Below are 16,494 nucleotides of genomic sequence, written 5' to 3'. Positions count from 1 at the left end.
ATATCATGTGAGCCCTGACTCCTCCCCTCCTATGACCTCATCACAGGTCCTGTGCGCATCAGCCCTTGTTTTATGCAGGACTCTGCTGTCTGTGCTGGCTGCCATCATCTTGGATGAGGAAAGTTTATTTGTGGGGGTCAGGGGGGTTTACAGGGTGGATGTAGCAGAGCCGCAAGTGTGTGGTGTACGGAGCAGAGCTGCACATGTACGAGGTGTACGGAGCAGAGATGTTTACGGAGTGGAGCTGTGTGTGTACACGGAGCGGATGCGTGTGTGTGTACAAGGTGTATGGAGCAGAGCCGCGTGTGTGCGAGGTGTAAGGAGCAGAGCCGCATGTGTACGAGGTGTACAGAGCAGAGCCGTGTGTGTGTACAAGGTGTACGCAGCAGAGTTGCACGTGTACGAGGTGTACGAAGCAGAGATGTGTACGGAGTGGAGCTGTGTGTGTACACGGAGCGGATGTGTGTGTGTACGAGGTGTACGGAGCAGAGCCGCGTGTGTGCGAGGTGTAAGGAGCAGATCCGCGTGTGTACGAGGTGTACGGAGCAGAGCCGTGTGTCTGTACAAGGTGTACGGAGCAGAGCTGCACGTGTACGAAGCAGAGATGTGTACGGAGTGGAGCTGTGTGTGTACGGAGAGGAGCCGTGTGTGTACGAGGTGTACGGAGCAGAGATGTGTACGGAGTGGAGCTGTGTGTGTACACGGAGCGGATGCGTGTGTACGAGGTGTACGGAGCAGAGCCGCGAGTGTGTGGGGTGTACCGAGCGGAGCTGCGTGTGTGCGAGGTGTACGGAGCAGAGCCGTGTCTGTACGAGATGTAAGGAGCGGAGCCACGTGTGTACGAGGTGTACGGAGCAGAGATGTGTACGGAGAGGAGCCGTGTGTGTGTATGGAGCGGAGCCGTGTGTACGTGGAGCAGAGCCGTGTGTATGGAGCAGAACAGCGTGTGTGCGAGGTGTACGGAGCGGAGCAGCGCGTCTTCAAGGTGTACAGAGCAGAGCAGCGCATGTGCGAGGTGTACGGAGCAGAGCCACACGTGTACTAGGTGTATGGGGCTGAGTCGCACGTGTGTATGGAGCAGAGCCGCGTGTGTGTGAGGTGTATGGAGCGGAACCGCGTGTGTATGAGGTGTATGGAGCAAAGCTGCATGTGTACAAGGTTTACGGAGTGGAGCCATTTGTGTACATGGTTTGAAGAGCGTGGCCACATGTGTACAAGGTGTACGGAGCAGAGCCTCATGTGTACGAGCTTTACGGAGTGGAGCCATGTGTGTACTGAGTGGAGCCGTGTGTGTGCGAGGTGTACAGAATGGAGCCGTGTGTGTACGAGGCATGAAAAGTGGAACCATGTGTGTATGATGTATGTGGAGCCATACGTGTACAAGGTGTATGGTGGGGAGCATTCATACCTCCTAGCGGGACAGTCCCGATTTTGAGAGAGATTCTGTCCCACTGCCCCGGCTGGGAGCTTACTTTTCCCGCGGACACAGGAGTACATGGCGGAGCCCCGAGGAGCACTTGAGAATTCGCACGTGACATTCCACCGGAAGTGACGTACTAGAAGCTGACTGGAAATTAGGTAATTTCGGGAGGAGATTGTGACGGAACCATGGAGTCACTTCAGGGAATGCTTCAGATCCATCACCGTGTCCTCCCCCAACAGCACGGACAGCAGGATCGCCTTCGACTCGGGGATGCCGGCCATGTGAGCGGATCATGATATGTCCTGCATCGGGAAGCTCAGTTGGGCACTACAGTGGGAGCCGGGCTGCTATAGTATCTTTATAGAATCTTTTTTTCTCTCTCTGTTTCTTTCCTTCTTCTTTCTTTCTGTTATTTCTTTCTTTCTCTCTCTGTTCTTTATTTCTTTCTTTCTTTCTCTCTGTTTTCTTTTTCTCTGTTCTTTCTTTCTTTTCCTCAGTACCAGTCAGTGTGCCCACAGTACCAGTCGAATAAGAGGGGTAGGAAACTAGGTGGCACTGGTCACATTGAGCCTCTCATACTTTTTACTGGTGTATAATCATATGCCCTCAGCACCCCCATAAAGTGGGCCAGCGCCAGACAACAGGGTACAAACAAATCACTATTCCTATCAGTCCAAGTGGACAATTATATAGGTAAAGTCCCTGTGCCAAGCACTGCGGAGGATCAGAATACACTGAGGAGACCAGAACAGCGGGGTTTGGGTAGAAGGAATATATGGTGCCCATTATGCTGTATGAAGTAATATATGGTGCCCATTATACTGTATGAAGTTATATATGGTGCCCATTATACTGTATGCGGTAATATATGGTGCCCATTATGCTGTACGAAGTATTATATGGTGCCCATTATGCTGTATGAAGTAATATATAGGGCCCATTATGCTGTATGAAATAATATTTGTGGCCCATTATACTGTATGCAGTAATATATGGGGCCCATTATACTGTATGAATATATGGAGCCCATTATGGTGTATGAAGTAATATATGGTTCCCATTATACTGTATGCAGTAAAATATGGTGCCCATTATGCTGTTCGAAGTAATATATGGTGCCCATTATGCTGTATGAAGTAATATATGGGGCCCATTATACTGTATGAAGTAATATATGGTGCCCATTATACTGTATGCGGTAATATATGGTGCCCATTATGCTGTATGAAGTAATATATGGGGCCCATTATACTGTATGAAGTAATATATAGTGCCCATTATACTGTATACAGTAATATATGGGGCTCATTATACTGTATGAAGTAATATATGGTGCCCATTATGCTGTATGAAGTAATTTATGGTGCCCATTGTACTGTATGCAGTAATATATGGTGCCCATTATGCTGTACAAAGTAATATATGGTGCCCATTATGCTGTATGAAGTAATATATGGTGTCTATTATACTGTATGAAGTAATATATGTTGCCCATTATACTGTACGAAGTAATATATGGTGCCCATTATGCCGTTTGAAGTAATATATGGTGCCCATTATGCCGTTTGAAGTAATATATGGGGCCCATTATACTGTATCAAGTAATATTTGGTGCCCATTATACTGTATGAAGTAATATATGGTGGCCATTATACTGTATGAAGTAATATATGGGGCCCATTATGCTGTATGAAGTAATATATGGGGCCCATTATACTGTATGAAGTATTATATGGGGCCCATTATACTGTATGAAGTATTATATGGGGCCCATTATACTGTATGCAGTAATATATGGTGCCCATTATGCTGTACAAAGTAATATATGGTGCCCATTATGCTGTATGAAGTAATATATGGGGCCCAGTATACTGTATGAAGTAATAAATGGGGCCCATTATACTGTATGAAGTAATATATGGGGCCCATTATACTGTATGAAGTAATATATGGGGCCCATTATACTGTATGAAGTAATATATGTGGCCCATTATACTGTATGAAGTAATATATGCGGCCCATTATGCTGTATGAAGTCATATATGGTGCCTATTATTCAGTATGAAGTAATATATGGGGCCCATTATACTGTATGAAGTAATATATGGGGTCTATTATACTGTATGAAGTAATATATGGGGCCCATTACACTGTATTAAGTAATATATGGTGCCTATTATGCTGTATGAAGTAATATATGGTGCCATTATACTGTATGAAGTAATATATGGTGCCATTATACTGTATGAAGTAATATATGGTGCCCATTATACTGTATGAAGTAATATTTGGGGCCCATTATACTGTATGAAGTAATATTTGGGGCCCAATATACTGTATGCAGTAATATATGGGGCCCATAATACTGTATGGAGCATTATATGGGGCCCATAATACTGTATGTACATTATGTGGGGATAGGGGATGACTTTCTGTTTGTTGTGAATCTGACTGCTGGGACCTCCATGATCCTAGGAAACGTAGCTTTGAAGAGCACCATGTAAATGGAGCTGTGGTTGATCATACGCACTGTGGTGCCATTCACATGTGGCTATTCAAATAACTCCTTAAAGAGAGTGATGAGGGGACGACAAAGTATAGCAAAAATTCACTGATTGGGGTGAGGAGTGCTATAGTTTGTTGGCTAGTGGGGTTTGTGTGGCAGGAGTGCATTTTTGTCCCAGTCCGGCCCTGTGCCAGGCCTACCATTGCCATTAATGACCCTTGTTCTGGACACTTCTGTGTTGTTCTTGTATGTGCATGTGATGGCGCTGACATCCTTGTGTTTGGACACCTTTTTTTCTATTTATCTAAATCAAAATGTCCACTATTGTACTCAGTTTTACAGGATAGATATGAAAATTTACTTTGTGTGTGGCGGGGGCGTCATTTTGCTGTTCGCCTCAGGCAGCAGATAGGCTAGGTTCACCCCTGTCCGGTACCCAAACCTCCGATAGGGAGAGTCATTGGAAGGCTTGGAAAAGTGATGCAAGACCTTGTGAATAGATCCGGTGTGGCGAGGGTGAGGATCCCACCTGATGATGAAGTCCAGGTATCTGGTGAAGATGACAATGTTCCACTTATTGTTGTTGGCTCCGTGGAAAGCCTTAGTTAGGAACATCCGAATGCTCCTGGAATATTGGGTAACGTACCGGAGGGAGATAAAGCAGTTAAGACTGGACCAACTGCAGATTAATAAACAGATGCAGAACATGAGATGGCGTCCGCCTTCTTCCCGAAGTATAAGGACCAGAAAGTACCCTCCAGATAATGAAATGGCAGGTAGCCGAAGACTTTCAGCAAGACAAGAATGTTGAGAATCTGCAAGTGGCAGTTCTACTCAGAGACCTGGACAGTAGCTCCTGTGACATACTAGATAGGACAGACTCAGACCAGACAGTGGGCTCGACAGTAAGTAGGACTTATGACCGCACCAACCGGGAGAGCCGATCATGTAAAGAAAAGTCGGGTGATGGGGAGTACTGGAAAACTGTGTGGAGACTAAAAAGGTCTACTGACACAGACAGACTGTGACTTGAGGCCAAAGCCCATGACCGATATACTGACCGCTGGGGGCGGGGGAGGCCTAACACAGAGATGATGCTGAATGATGCCCAAAACAGACTGAGACGGTCCTCTCGACTTGTAGGGCAAGGCGACAGTGGGTACCCGGTCTCGAGGCACCTAGTGTGTGACAGATGTTCAACCCCACAAGTTTGAACAGGGGGAGAGTATGTGGTATGATAACCTCTGTTAAAGCTAGGGGGCGCTGTAAATGCTACGCAGAATATGCATGTGGGCATGTGTCTGAACGCCCAAGATAAAGCCTGTATATGTGTGGCTGTATGAAATAGGACCTGTAGTGAGGTCATGACCATGTGATCCATACCTCACTTGTGGGTGTGGTCACCTACTATATAGTGTGACTGAGGTCTGGTCACATGGGTTGTGTTTGATCCTGAGTGGTCAGAGTGCAGGGTCCTGGAAGGCCTGGAGAGCACATGGAAAGGCCCGGACCTGGTAGAGTCTGTGACGGCTCTGTGTAGGGAAGCTACTGCCCGGCTGTGGCTCTGCAACTGTAGACTGCCTAGTGAGCAAGGCACTGTCTGGAATAGTGATCCCAGTGCAGCCGCTTCCCTGATAACCTGTGAGGGATAAACTGTGAGTAACGCTGACCAGGGTCAGTAAGAGACTTTGTATGTTTTACATGGTAACGCTGCATGCGTGCTGGACATGGCACAGCCTGTGTGCCCACAGGCCTGAGAGAGCGAAGCTCTACTATGGACATTAAGAAGTTGTCCATCTGATGTAAGACTGTTTGCCTTATGTTCCTGTGACATTAGTTTATGAAGGAAATAAACCACACAGACTGTTACTTTAAGCAAATGTGTTCCTGTGTGCCTCAATATCGCAGCCAAGCAAGCTAATCCCCGACCACTCATATGGTAGATCTCGACACCGGGTACATTGTTCATTGTATCAGTGTCTGTGGTGCTGGCTAGGTACTTTGTGTTGGTGTCTCTGGTGCTGGCCGGGTACATTGTATACTGTATCGATGTCTGTGGTGCTGGCCGGGTACATTGTGTCGGTGTCTGTGGTGCTGGCCGGGTACATTGTGTCGGTGTCTGTGGTGCTGGCCGGGTACATTGTGTCGGTGTCTGTGGTGCTGGCCGGGTACATTGTGTCGGTGTTTGTGGTGCTGGCCGGGTACATTGTGTCGGTGTCTGTGGTGCTGGCCGGGTACATTGTGTCTGTGATTCTGGCCGGGTACATTGTGTCTGTGGTGCTGGCCGGGTACATTGCGTCGGTGTCTGTGGTGCTGGCCGGGTACATTGTGTCGGTGTCTGTGGTGCTGGCCGGGTACATTGTGTCGGTGTCTGTGGTGCTGGCCGGGTACATTGTGTCGGTGTCTGTGGTGCTGGCCGGGTACATTGTGCATTTGCCTCCATGATTTCTCATTCTGTTGCCTCTTTTGTCACTTGGGTGCAGCGTGTGGTATGAATTTTTAGCACCCATAAACACTTTGCACCGTTGGCTTCTGGCTAATTGACTTTGACAGTCGGTGCAGTCAGCAGCTGACTGGTGTCGCTGGGAATTAGGCAGGAGTGATAGACTGCCAGAAGCAAATTAGTTTGTCACTTCCCAGTTAAGTCGGAAATCTGTTTTTTCTGTTGTGCCTCTTACGCCCCTTTCCACTTTTTTACTTTTTGTTTTGTTGTTATAGTTTGCCGTCAGCATCTGAGACCCAAACTGACCTCCTCTGTCACTCACTAATTCATTCAGAAACGCTTTGTGTTACATCGTCCGGACTCTCATCTCAATGACATTTATTTACAAACTCCAATGCAAACTATTGTTAAACACCAGAGTGTGAAAAGAGTAACCAGCAAGAATGAATGAAGAGCGTCAATGCCTTCAGCACCGTGGCATGGCGGGCAAAGCTGGCATTAGGGGCAGGCATACTAGCATTTGCCTAGGGTCCCCACTCCCCCAGGGAGTGGCATGCCGCTAATAGCAGCACACTACATGGCTGCTTTGGGAACCAGGAGTTAAGGGGGCACGATGCCAGCGCCGGCTCTGCCCCCCCCCCCACCATGCATTCAACAGTATCAGCATCATAGACGCTGATACAGTTGAAGGTAATGATGGAGGAGAGAGCATCAGATGGCGCTCCCCCTCTCATCATTCCCCCTTTGCTTCTGACACAGTTGGCACAATGATGTCACTTCATCGCACGTCAGACTGTGCCGAGCAGTGGAGCTGCTGAATAGGCACGCTGCAGAGACCGGACCAGTGGGGAAAGAGGAGAGGTGAGTATGTTTTGTTTTGTTTTTTTCTTATTTTAAATCAGTGTACGTGGTGACCATTATACTGTACGATTATAGGAGCTGCATTATACTGTATGTACTCTATTTGGGCTGCATTATACTTTATGATTGCGGCATAATACTCTATGGGTGCTGTACTATACTCTATCAATGACTATGGGAAGTGCATCATACTATATGTACTATATGGGGGCTGCATTATACCCTGTTGAGGACTATGAGTTGTACATGATACTTTATGTATGCTGCACTACACTCTATCAATGACTATAGGAAGTGCATTTTACTCTATGGGGGCTACATTATACTTTATGGAGGCTGCATTGTACTAAATGTACTCTATGGAAGCTTCATAGAGTATGCATATATAATATAATATATATATAATGCACTCCCCATAGTCCTCAATAGAGTATGATGCAGCCTGCATAGAGTATTAACTCTATGCGGGCTGCATCATACTCTATTGATGACTATGGGGAGTGCATTATACTGTATGGAGGACTATTGGGAGAGCATCATACTGTATTACACTATATGAAGGACTATGGAGGGTGTATTATACTATATGGAGGACTATAGGACACATTATACTATGTGCAGGACTATAGGGAATATATTATACTATACGGAGGACTATGGGGTGCATTATCCTGTATGGAGGACTATGGTGAGTGCATTATACTATATAGAGGTCTTTGTGATGCATTATACTTTATGGAGGACTATGGGGAGTGTATTATATCATGTCAAGGACTAAGGGAAATGTATTATACTATATGTAGGACTACAGGGTGTGCATTATACTATATGGAAGACTATGAGGAATGTATTATACTATGCAGAAGACTATGGGGCACATTATACTATATGGAGGAATGTGGGACAAATTAGACTATATGGTGCACTATGGGTATGCATTATACTATATGGAGGACTATGGGGGTGCATTATACTATGTGGATGACTATTGAGTTTCTATTATACTACATGGAAGACTATGGTGCAAATTATACTATATGGAGGACTATTGGGCATATTATGCTACATGGAGGACTATGAGGAGTGTATTATGCTATATGGAGTACTATGGAGAACATTATACTATGTGGAGGACTATGGGGCACATTATACTATGTTGAGGACTATTGGGTGCATTATACTATGTAGATGACTATGGGGAATGTATTATACTATATGGAGGACTATGGTGTGCATTATACTGTATGGAGGTCTATCGTGTGTATATTATACCATATCAAGGACTAAGGGGAATGTATTATACAATATGGAGGACTACAGGGTGTACATTGTACTATATGGAGAACTATGGGGAATGTATTATACTATGCAGAAGACTATGGGTCACATTATACTATATGAAGGACTATGCTTGTGCATTATACTATGTGAAGGACTATTGAGTGTCTATTACACTATATGGAAGACTATGGCGCATGTTATACTATATGGAGGCCTATGGGGCATATTATACTATATTGAGAACTATGGAGTGTGCATTACACTATATGGGGGACTATGGGGTGCATTATACTAAACAAGCAAAATGCTGCCTATTCATCGAGTGATTGGATTGTTTATGCTGGAACAAAAATTTTTGTTCTCAGCAGCACATCACCCAGCGAATACTGCAGGCAGATATGCTGCTGATAACATGAAACTGTATGGGGACAGATTTATCTAATAGTGATTGTTTTGTGCCCATCATTGTTCCTCATCCGGTGTAAAGAGGCCGGGAAACAAGCATGGAATGACTTCAATATTGTCAATCACGCTCATTTAATGGCCTGAACTCATCGCATGTAAATACAGCCAAAATATTACTGTGTGATATGTGAGCATTTAGGGCCACACTTTGTCTAAAATCGGCCCTGATGGCAGATAAATGTACGCCCCATCACACTATGAGTACATGATGATATACTTGTCCTAGTTATTCCTTACGTAGTGTTGTCTGCTCAATCTCAGCTGCTGCGGAGGGGATGTCTGATTGTCAGGTCAATAGCTGTGTTTTGTGACTGGACTGGGACTATCTCAGTTGTATGCGAGTAACCAGGGTTTATATTGTTTAGTCCGCACCTGGACAGTGGTTTTGTTTTCTGTGCAAACAGTGAAAATAAACAGACAGACACCAGTTTAGACATGCAGAGTCCTCCCTGTGTGCTACAAGTCGACAGTGCTATACCTTTTACACCAGGAAAAGTGATCCCATACAACGGTTACATCACAATATATACACAATAAGCTTGCTGGTGTATATATTTTGTAATAGAACCCTAGAATCATAGAATGATAGAGTTGGAAGTGACCTGCGGCGTCATCGTGTCCAACCCCCCGCTCAATCCAGGATTCACTAAACCATCTCAGACAGATGTCTGTCCAGCCTCTGTTTGAAGACTTCCATTGAAGGAGAACGCACCACCTCTCGTGGCAGCCTGTTCCATTCATTGATCACCCTCACTGTCAACAAGTTTTTTTCAAATATCTAACCTGTATCTTCTCCCTTTCAGGTTCATTCCATTTCTTCTCGTGTTTCCATGTGCAAATGAAAATAATGATGATCCCTCTACACTGTGACTGCCCTTCAGATATTTGTAGACAGCTATTAAATATCCTCTTAGCCATCTTATTTGCAAGCTAAACATTCCCAGATCTTTTAAACATTCCTCGAAGGACATACTTTGCAGTCCACTCACGATCTTGGTAGCTCTTCTCTGAACTTGCTCTAGTTTTTCAATATCTTTTTAAAATGTAATGTGTTATGAATGAGTCACCGAGGAGGAAAAAACAAAAAGCAAGCTAAGGCCAGAAAACCCGGAGAGGTTGGTAACTAGCGGATTGCAGACCCCTGATCCTATCCACAACAACTAGCAGTAGCCGTGGAGCGTGCCTACGGTGGTCCTAGACGCCTCGCCATGGCCGGAGAACTAAATAAGCCTAAAGAAAGAAAGGGAAAATCTAAACTGCGACAGAGCAGACCCCAAAGCAATAAACAGCCCCCAACATGTATTGTCGGTGAAACAAGATGAAAACACAGACACAGGTAGAAAGATAGGCTGAGCAAACGATGGGGCCCTCCCTAACTAGAAAGGACAGGAAAGAAAAGCTGCTGTCTGCAATCACGGAAAAAACCCTGCCAAAAAGAATGTCCAATACGTCTGATAGAAAAAGGCCCTGAAGTCGCTAGACTTCAAATCACTATATCAGCACTCAGGTATATTCTGAAGACAGAGCAAAAGAGATCAACTGATCAGAGACAAAATGGGGATTCAGCCCAGTCCCAGCCAGGGCTGGCTGAACACAAAAACTAAGTAAACCAGACAAAAACTCATATGAACAATAGCAGATATAACTTAGCTTTAGGAAGGCAGGCAGGAACCAAACTGGAAACCAGGAGCCACAGTCAGGAAAAATCACCAGCAAGAAACTAGGGAGTCGGCTCCCTTAAATCCAATCAGAAACTCCTGATGTCCAATCGCAGTCCTCTTCCTCAGGTGGCCGGTCTCTGCCATTTAGATCAGCTTCATTACCTCCCTTCACCAACAGAGGGAGTCCAGATAGAGAACTCACTACTCCTCTGTCAGCACAGCCAGCTCCATAACCATCACCAGAAGCCAGAGGCAAACCCGAAAATGAGCTCACAACAGTAGTGCCCAGAACTGGACCCAGTATTCCAGATGAGGTCTGACCAAAGAGGAGTAGTGGGGTATAATTAATTCATGTGATGTAGACTCTATGCTTCTCTTAATACATCCTAGAACTTTGTTTGCCTTTTTTGCTGCTGCTTCACACTGTTGACTCATGTGCAGTCTGTGATCTATTAGTATACTCAAGTCTTGTTCACACGTGCTGTTGCTTAGCCCTATTTCTCCCATTCTATAGATGTAATTTTTGTTTTTCTTGCCCAGATATAGAATCATGCATGTCTCCCAGTTAAAACCATTCTATTAGTCGCTGCATGTATGTATGTATAATTGTATATCTTTATATCCACTGACTATACATATTTTTGTCATGTAACAATATCCTGCCGAGAAGAATCTTTACAGAACTTTTTCCACCTTTAATGTCTCCCATATGTACAAATCGATTGAGAAGCAAACTGAAATTGTTTTGAGAAATTAAAATAAAACCTAAAATAATGTGATTGCATAAGTGTGAAAACCTTCTATAATCGGGGATGTGGTTGTGTTCAGAATTATCAAACACATGTAACCTCATTGTAAACAGTATTCAGTGCACAGCCGTCATCATTTACAGGGATCCTAATTAACCCCAGAGAAAGTTTTGCTTTTCTACCATGATTTTTTCAATACTTTTTGAGTTGCATTTTATAGCAGAAGCTATGATCAGTAAACACTAACAGCTGACACCAGAGCAAAGGGATCTCATTGTAGAAAGTTATTGGTCAGAATGGGACAAATCAATTTCTAAGGCATTAGATCTACTATAGGCACTGTGAAGACATTATAAAGAATTTGGTGAAATTTGGCACAGAGCTGGAACTGGAAAACGGGCTGCAGGCTGCCAAGAGGCCAACAGCAAAATTAAAGAGTTGCAGGAATTTCTGACCAGTACTGGTTGTGTCCTGCATGTGACCACGATCTCCCATTTTGTTAACGCATCTGGCATGTGAGGTAGAGATTCAAGATAGAAGCCTTTCCTTACGTATGAAGTCTGATGATACCATGGGAAAACTTTTTGACCCTAATTCCAAAAAGTATGTTTGGCGAAGCAAAAACACTGCATATCACCAGAAGAACACCATACCCACAGTGAGGCATGGTGAAGGCATTTTGCTCAAGAGAAGTTGTTCAGCAGCTGGAATAGGGGCTTTAGTCACAGTGGAAGGAATTATGGACCGCTCCAAATATCAAACAATTCAATATCAATATCTTCAGGCCTCTGCTAAAAATCTGAAGATGAAGAGGAACTTCACTTTTCACCATGACCTCCAAATCAGCAAATGAATGGCTTCACCACAAGAAAATGGAAGTTCTGGAATGGCCCAGCCCAGAACTGAACCCAAGGGTCAATCTATCGTGACTAGAGTTGAGCGATACCGTCCGATACTTCAAAGTATCGTATCGGATGGTATCGGCCGATCTTTAAAAAAAGTATCGGTATCGCCGATTCCGATACCGGAAGTCCCATTCAAGTCTATGGGACTTCCGGTATCGGAATAAGAAAAACCCTTTCCTGCCCTTGTACAGCCTCTCTGGGGTCTGTACGGGCCTTTCGGGGGGCTGTGCCGGCCTGCCAGGGGGTCTGTGCAGGCTCCGGTGGTCTGTGCCGGCCTGCCGGTGGTCTGTGCAGGCTCCGGGGGGCTGTGCCGGCCTGCCGGGGGGCTGTGCCGGCCTGCCGGGGGGCTGTGCCGGCCTGCCGGGGGGCTGTGCAGGCTCCGGGGGGCTGTGCCGGCCTGCCGGGGGGCTGTGCCGGCCTGCCGGTGGTCTGTGCAGGCTCCGGGGGTCTGTGCAGGCATCGTCCGATGGGACTACAAGTCCCATCGGGCGATGCCTGCTACCATGACAGTGATTGACACATTAGCCAATGATGGGACAGTAGTAGTCCCATCATCCGGCTAATGTGTTAAATGTAAAAAAAAAAATAAAAAAAAAATTACATGCTACATACATACAACATGCATACTACATACATGCTACATTCATACTACATACTACATACATGCTACATTCATACTACATAAATACTACATGCAACATACATACTACATATATACTACATGCATGCTACATACATACTGCATGCTACATACATACCACATATATACTACATACATACTACATGCATGCTACATGCATGCTACATGCTACATACATAACACATATATACTACATGCATGCTACATACATACTACATGCTACATACTACATGCATGCTACATACATACTACATGCTACATGCTACATACATACTACATGCTACATACATACTACATATATACTACATGCATGCTACATACATACTACATGCTACATACATACTACATATATACTACATACATGCTACATACATACTGCATGCTACATACATACTACATACATACTACATACATACTACATGCATGCTACATACATACTACATGCATGCTACATACATACCACATACATACTACATGCTACATACATACCACATATATACTACATACATACAATACATTCATACAATACATACATAGACATACAGTACATATAACATAGAGTAACATACTTACCAATACTTGTCACATTGTTCCCCGAAGCCATTGTCTTTTCCGGGATAAATATTAACATAACAAACCACAAAAATACTCACCCACGATCCGAAGCAGTCCACGAGTGTGTCCCACGACGATCTTGGGTAGAGAACTGCAGCATCAGATGATGCTGCCGTTCTCTACGGGCTGCAGGAATCCAATGACGGAAGGTAGGTATCCTTCCGCACTGTATTCCTCCGCCACTTAAAAAAAAAAAAGTCCCTAGTCTCACTTTATGCCATTGCTGTGTGGGAAATATATGTGGTATGTATGTAGCATGTAGTATGTATGTGGTATGTATGTAGCATGCATGTAGTATGTATGTAGCATGCATGTAGTATGTATGTAGCATGCATGTAGTATGTATGTAGTATGTATGTAGTATGTATGTAGTATGTATGTAGCATGCAGTATGTATGTAGCATGTATGTAGTATGTATGTAGTATATATGTAGTATGTATGTAGCATGCATGTAGTATATATGTAGTATGTATGTAGCATGCATGTAGTATGTATGTAGTATGTATGTAGTATGTATGTAGTATGTATGTAGCATGCAGTATGTATGTAGCATGTATGTAGTATGTATGTAGTATGTATGTAGCATGCAGTATGTATGTAGCATGTATGTAGTATGTATGTAGTATATATGTAGTATGTATGTAGCATGCATGTAGTATGTATGTAGCATGCATGTAGTATGTATGTAGTATTTTTTTTTTTTTTTTTTAACATTTAACACATTAGCCGGATGATGGGACTACTACTGTCCCATCATTGGCTAATGTGTCAATCACTGTCATGGTAGCAGGCATCGCCCGATGGGACTTGTAGTCCCATCGGACGATGCTTGCACAGACCCCCGGACATCAGCACAGCCCCCCGGCAGGCCGGCACAGCCCCCCGGCAGGCCGGTACAGACCCCCACAGGGTGCACAGACCACCGGCAGGCCGGCACAGCCCCCCGGCAGGCCGGTACAGACCCCGGGCAGTCCACACAGCCCCCCGGCAGGCCGGCACAGCCCCCCGGCAGGCCGGCAGAGACCCCCGGAAGGCCCGAAATGACGGCGCATCATGATGCGCACACACCGCGCATCATGATGACGTCAGGCCGTCAATCAACTGAACTTCCGATTCCGATGCCGAATTCCGATATTGAAAAAATATCGGAAGTCGGTATCGGAATTCCGATACAGCAAGTATCGGCCGATACCCGATATTTGCGGTATCGGAATGCTCAACACTAATCGTGACCTGATGAGGGCACTGTACAGAGGAGTTGCAATCTGACAGATGTGGATCTGCTGCAAAGAGTGGGTAAAGATCACCAGTTGTGCATGGGAAACTTCTCTATATAATTATTTATGTACAGTTGGTGTAAATTCTAGATTTTATGTATAGTAATATGGGCAATGTTGGTATAACCTGGGCATCCACTGTATGTAAATATATATGTATGGCTGGTATATCCTGGGTGTGACCACACAGCATTTCTTCTTAATTGTGCCAGATGTAAATTCAGTAGGCCCAGAATTATAAACTATTATCTTAAGTATTGACTCTTCTTGTACGTTAAACTGATATTTCAAAATGGATGAATGGTTAATGTTTTGCATCTTGTATCACCACTTGTTGATTTCCGATCACTTGAATCTCCAGCCCAATCTGCATCCACATAACCATGTGCCAGGAAAGATGGAGGCTCAGCGCCGGAGCACGCACCTAAGGGGGGTACACGAGCTATGACGTATTTAATCTACTACATTGTGCTCAGAGAGCTATCACTGTTATCTGTTCTATCTTTCTCTCTGTTTCGTTCTCATTCTCTGTTCTGTCTTTCCCTCTCTTTTTCTTTCTCTCTCTGTTCTTTCTTTCCCTCTTTCTTTATTTCTTTTTCTTTCCTCTCTTTCTTTCTTTCTTATTCTCTCTTTCTGTTCTGTCTCTTTGTGTTCTTTCTTTCCCCTCTTTCTTTCTCTTTTTTTCTCACTCTCTCTCTGTTTTCTTTCTGTTTCTCTTTGTTTCTCTTTCTTTCTCTCTTTCTCTGTTCTTTCTTTCTCTCTATCACTCTGTTCTTTTTTTCTCTCCTTTCTTTCTTTCCTCTTTCTTTTTCTCTCTCTATTTTCTTTCCCGTCTTTCTCTCTGTTCTCTCTTTTTCTTTCCACTCTTTCATTCTTTCTTTCTTTCCCCTTTCTTTCTTCCTCTCTCTGTTCTTTCTTTTGCTCTCTGTTCTTTTTTTCCCCTCTTTTTCTCTCTCTGTTCTTCCTTTCTCTTTCTGTTTTCTTTCTTTCTCTCTCTCTCTGTTCGTTTTTTCTGTCCCCTCTTTCTTTCTCTCTCTGTTCTTTCTTTCCCCTCTTTCTTTCTCTGTTCTTTCTTTCTTTTTCTCTGTTCTTTCTTTCCCTCTCTTTCTTTCTCTATCTCTGTTCTTTCTTTCTTTGTCAGGAACACTGCACTGCACTTGCTCACTGAGCCAGTGTGCGTGTCCCGAGTACAAATCTGTGCTCAAAGATACCTGTGGATCGGGGCAGCAACGGTGAAGATGTGTGCTCCAGGCTAACAGGACCTGAAGCACGTCACTGCTGGGGGCATGGCCTAAGCTCCAGAGAGTTAGGAGCTGAAGGAAAACTCCTAGAAAGGTAACTATGGGCCAAATTACCAAGGGGCATAGAAAGAGATGTAAACCAGATCAAGCCGGGGTCAAAGCATGAGATAGCATGACAGTACCAAAGGGTTAGACAGAATGGATAGTCAGGATGTAGCAATAGATCAGAAAAGCAGAACAGGCAAAAGATGGTGCAATAGGGACAAACTGTAATGAAGTAACAATAGCCAAGCCAGGAGGTCAGAACCGGGGAAGACAGTAGTACCAAAATGTGAAACAGAGAACAGAGTGAGCAGACAGACTGGGTCATACACAGGAAGCAAACAAGCAATGCAGTATACAAGCATCCCAGGGGGCCAGACACAC

This window comes from Dendrobates tinctorius, unplaced genomic scaffold (genome assembly GCF_039654945.1).
Source record: "Dendrobates tinctorius isolate UK_male_01 unplaced genomic scaffold, ASM3965494v1 ptg000055l, whole genome shotgun sequence".
NCBI lineage: Eukaryota > Metazoa > Chordata > Amphibia > Anura > Dendrobatidae > Dendrobates > Dendrobates tinctorius.
Note: the sequence above shows the minus strand (reverse complement) of the source record.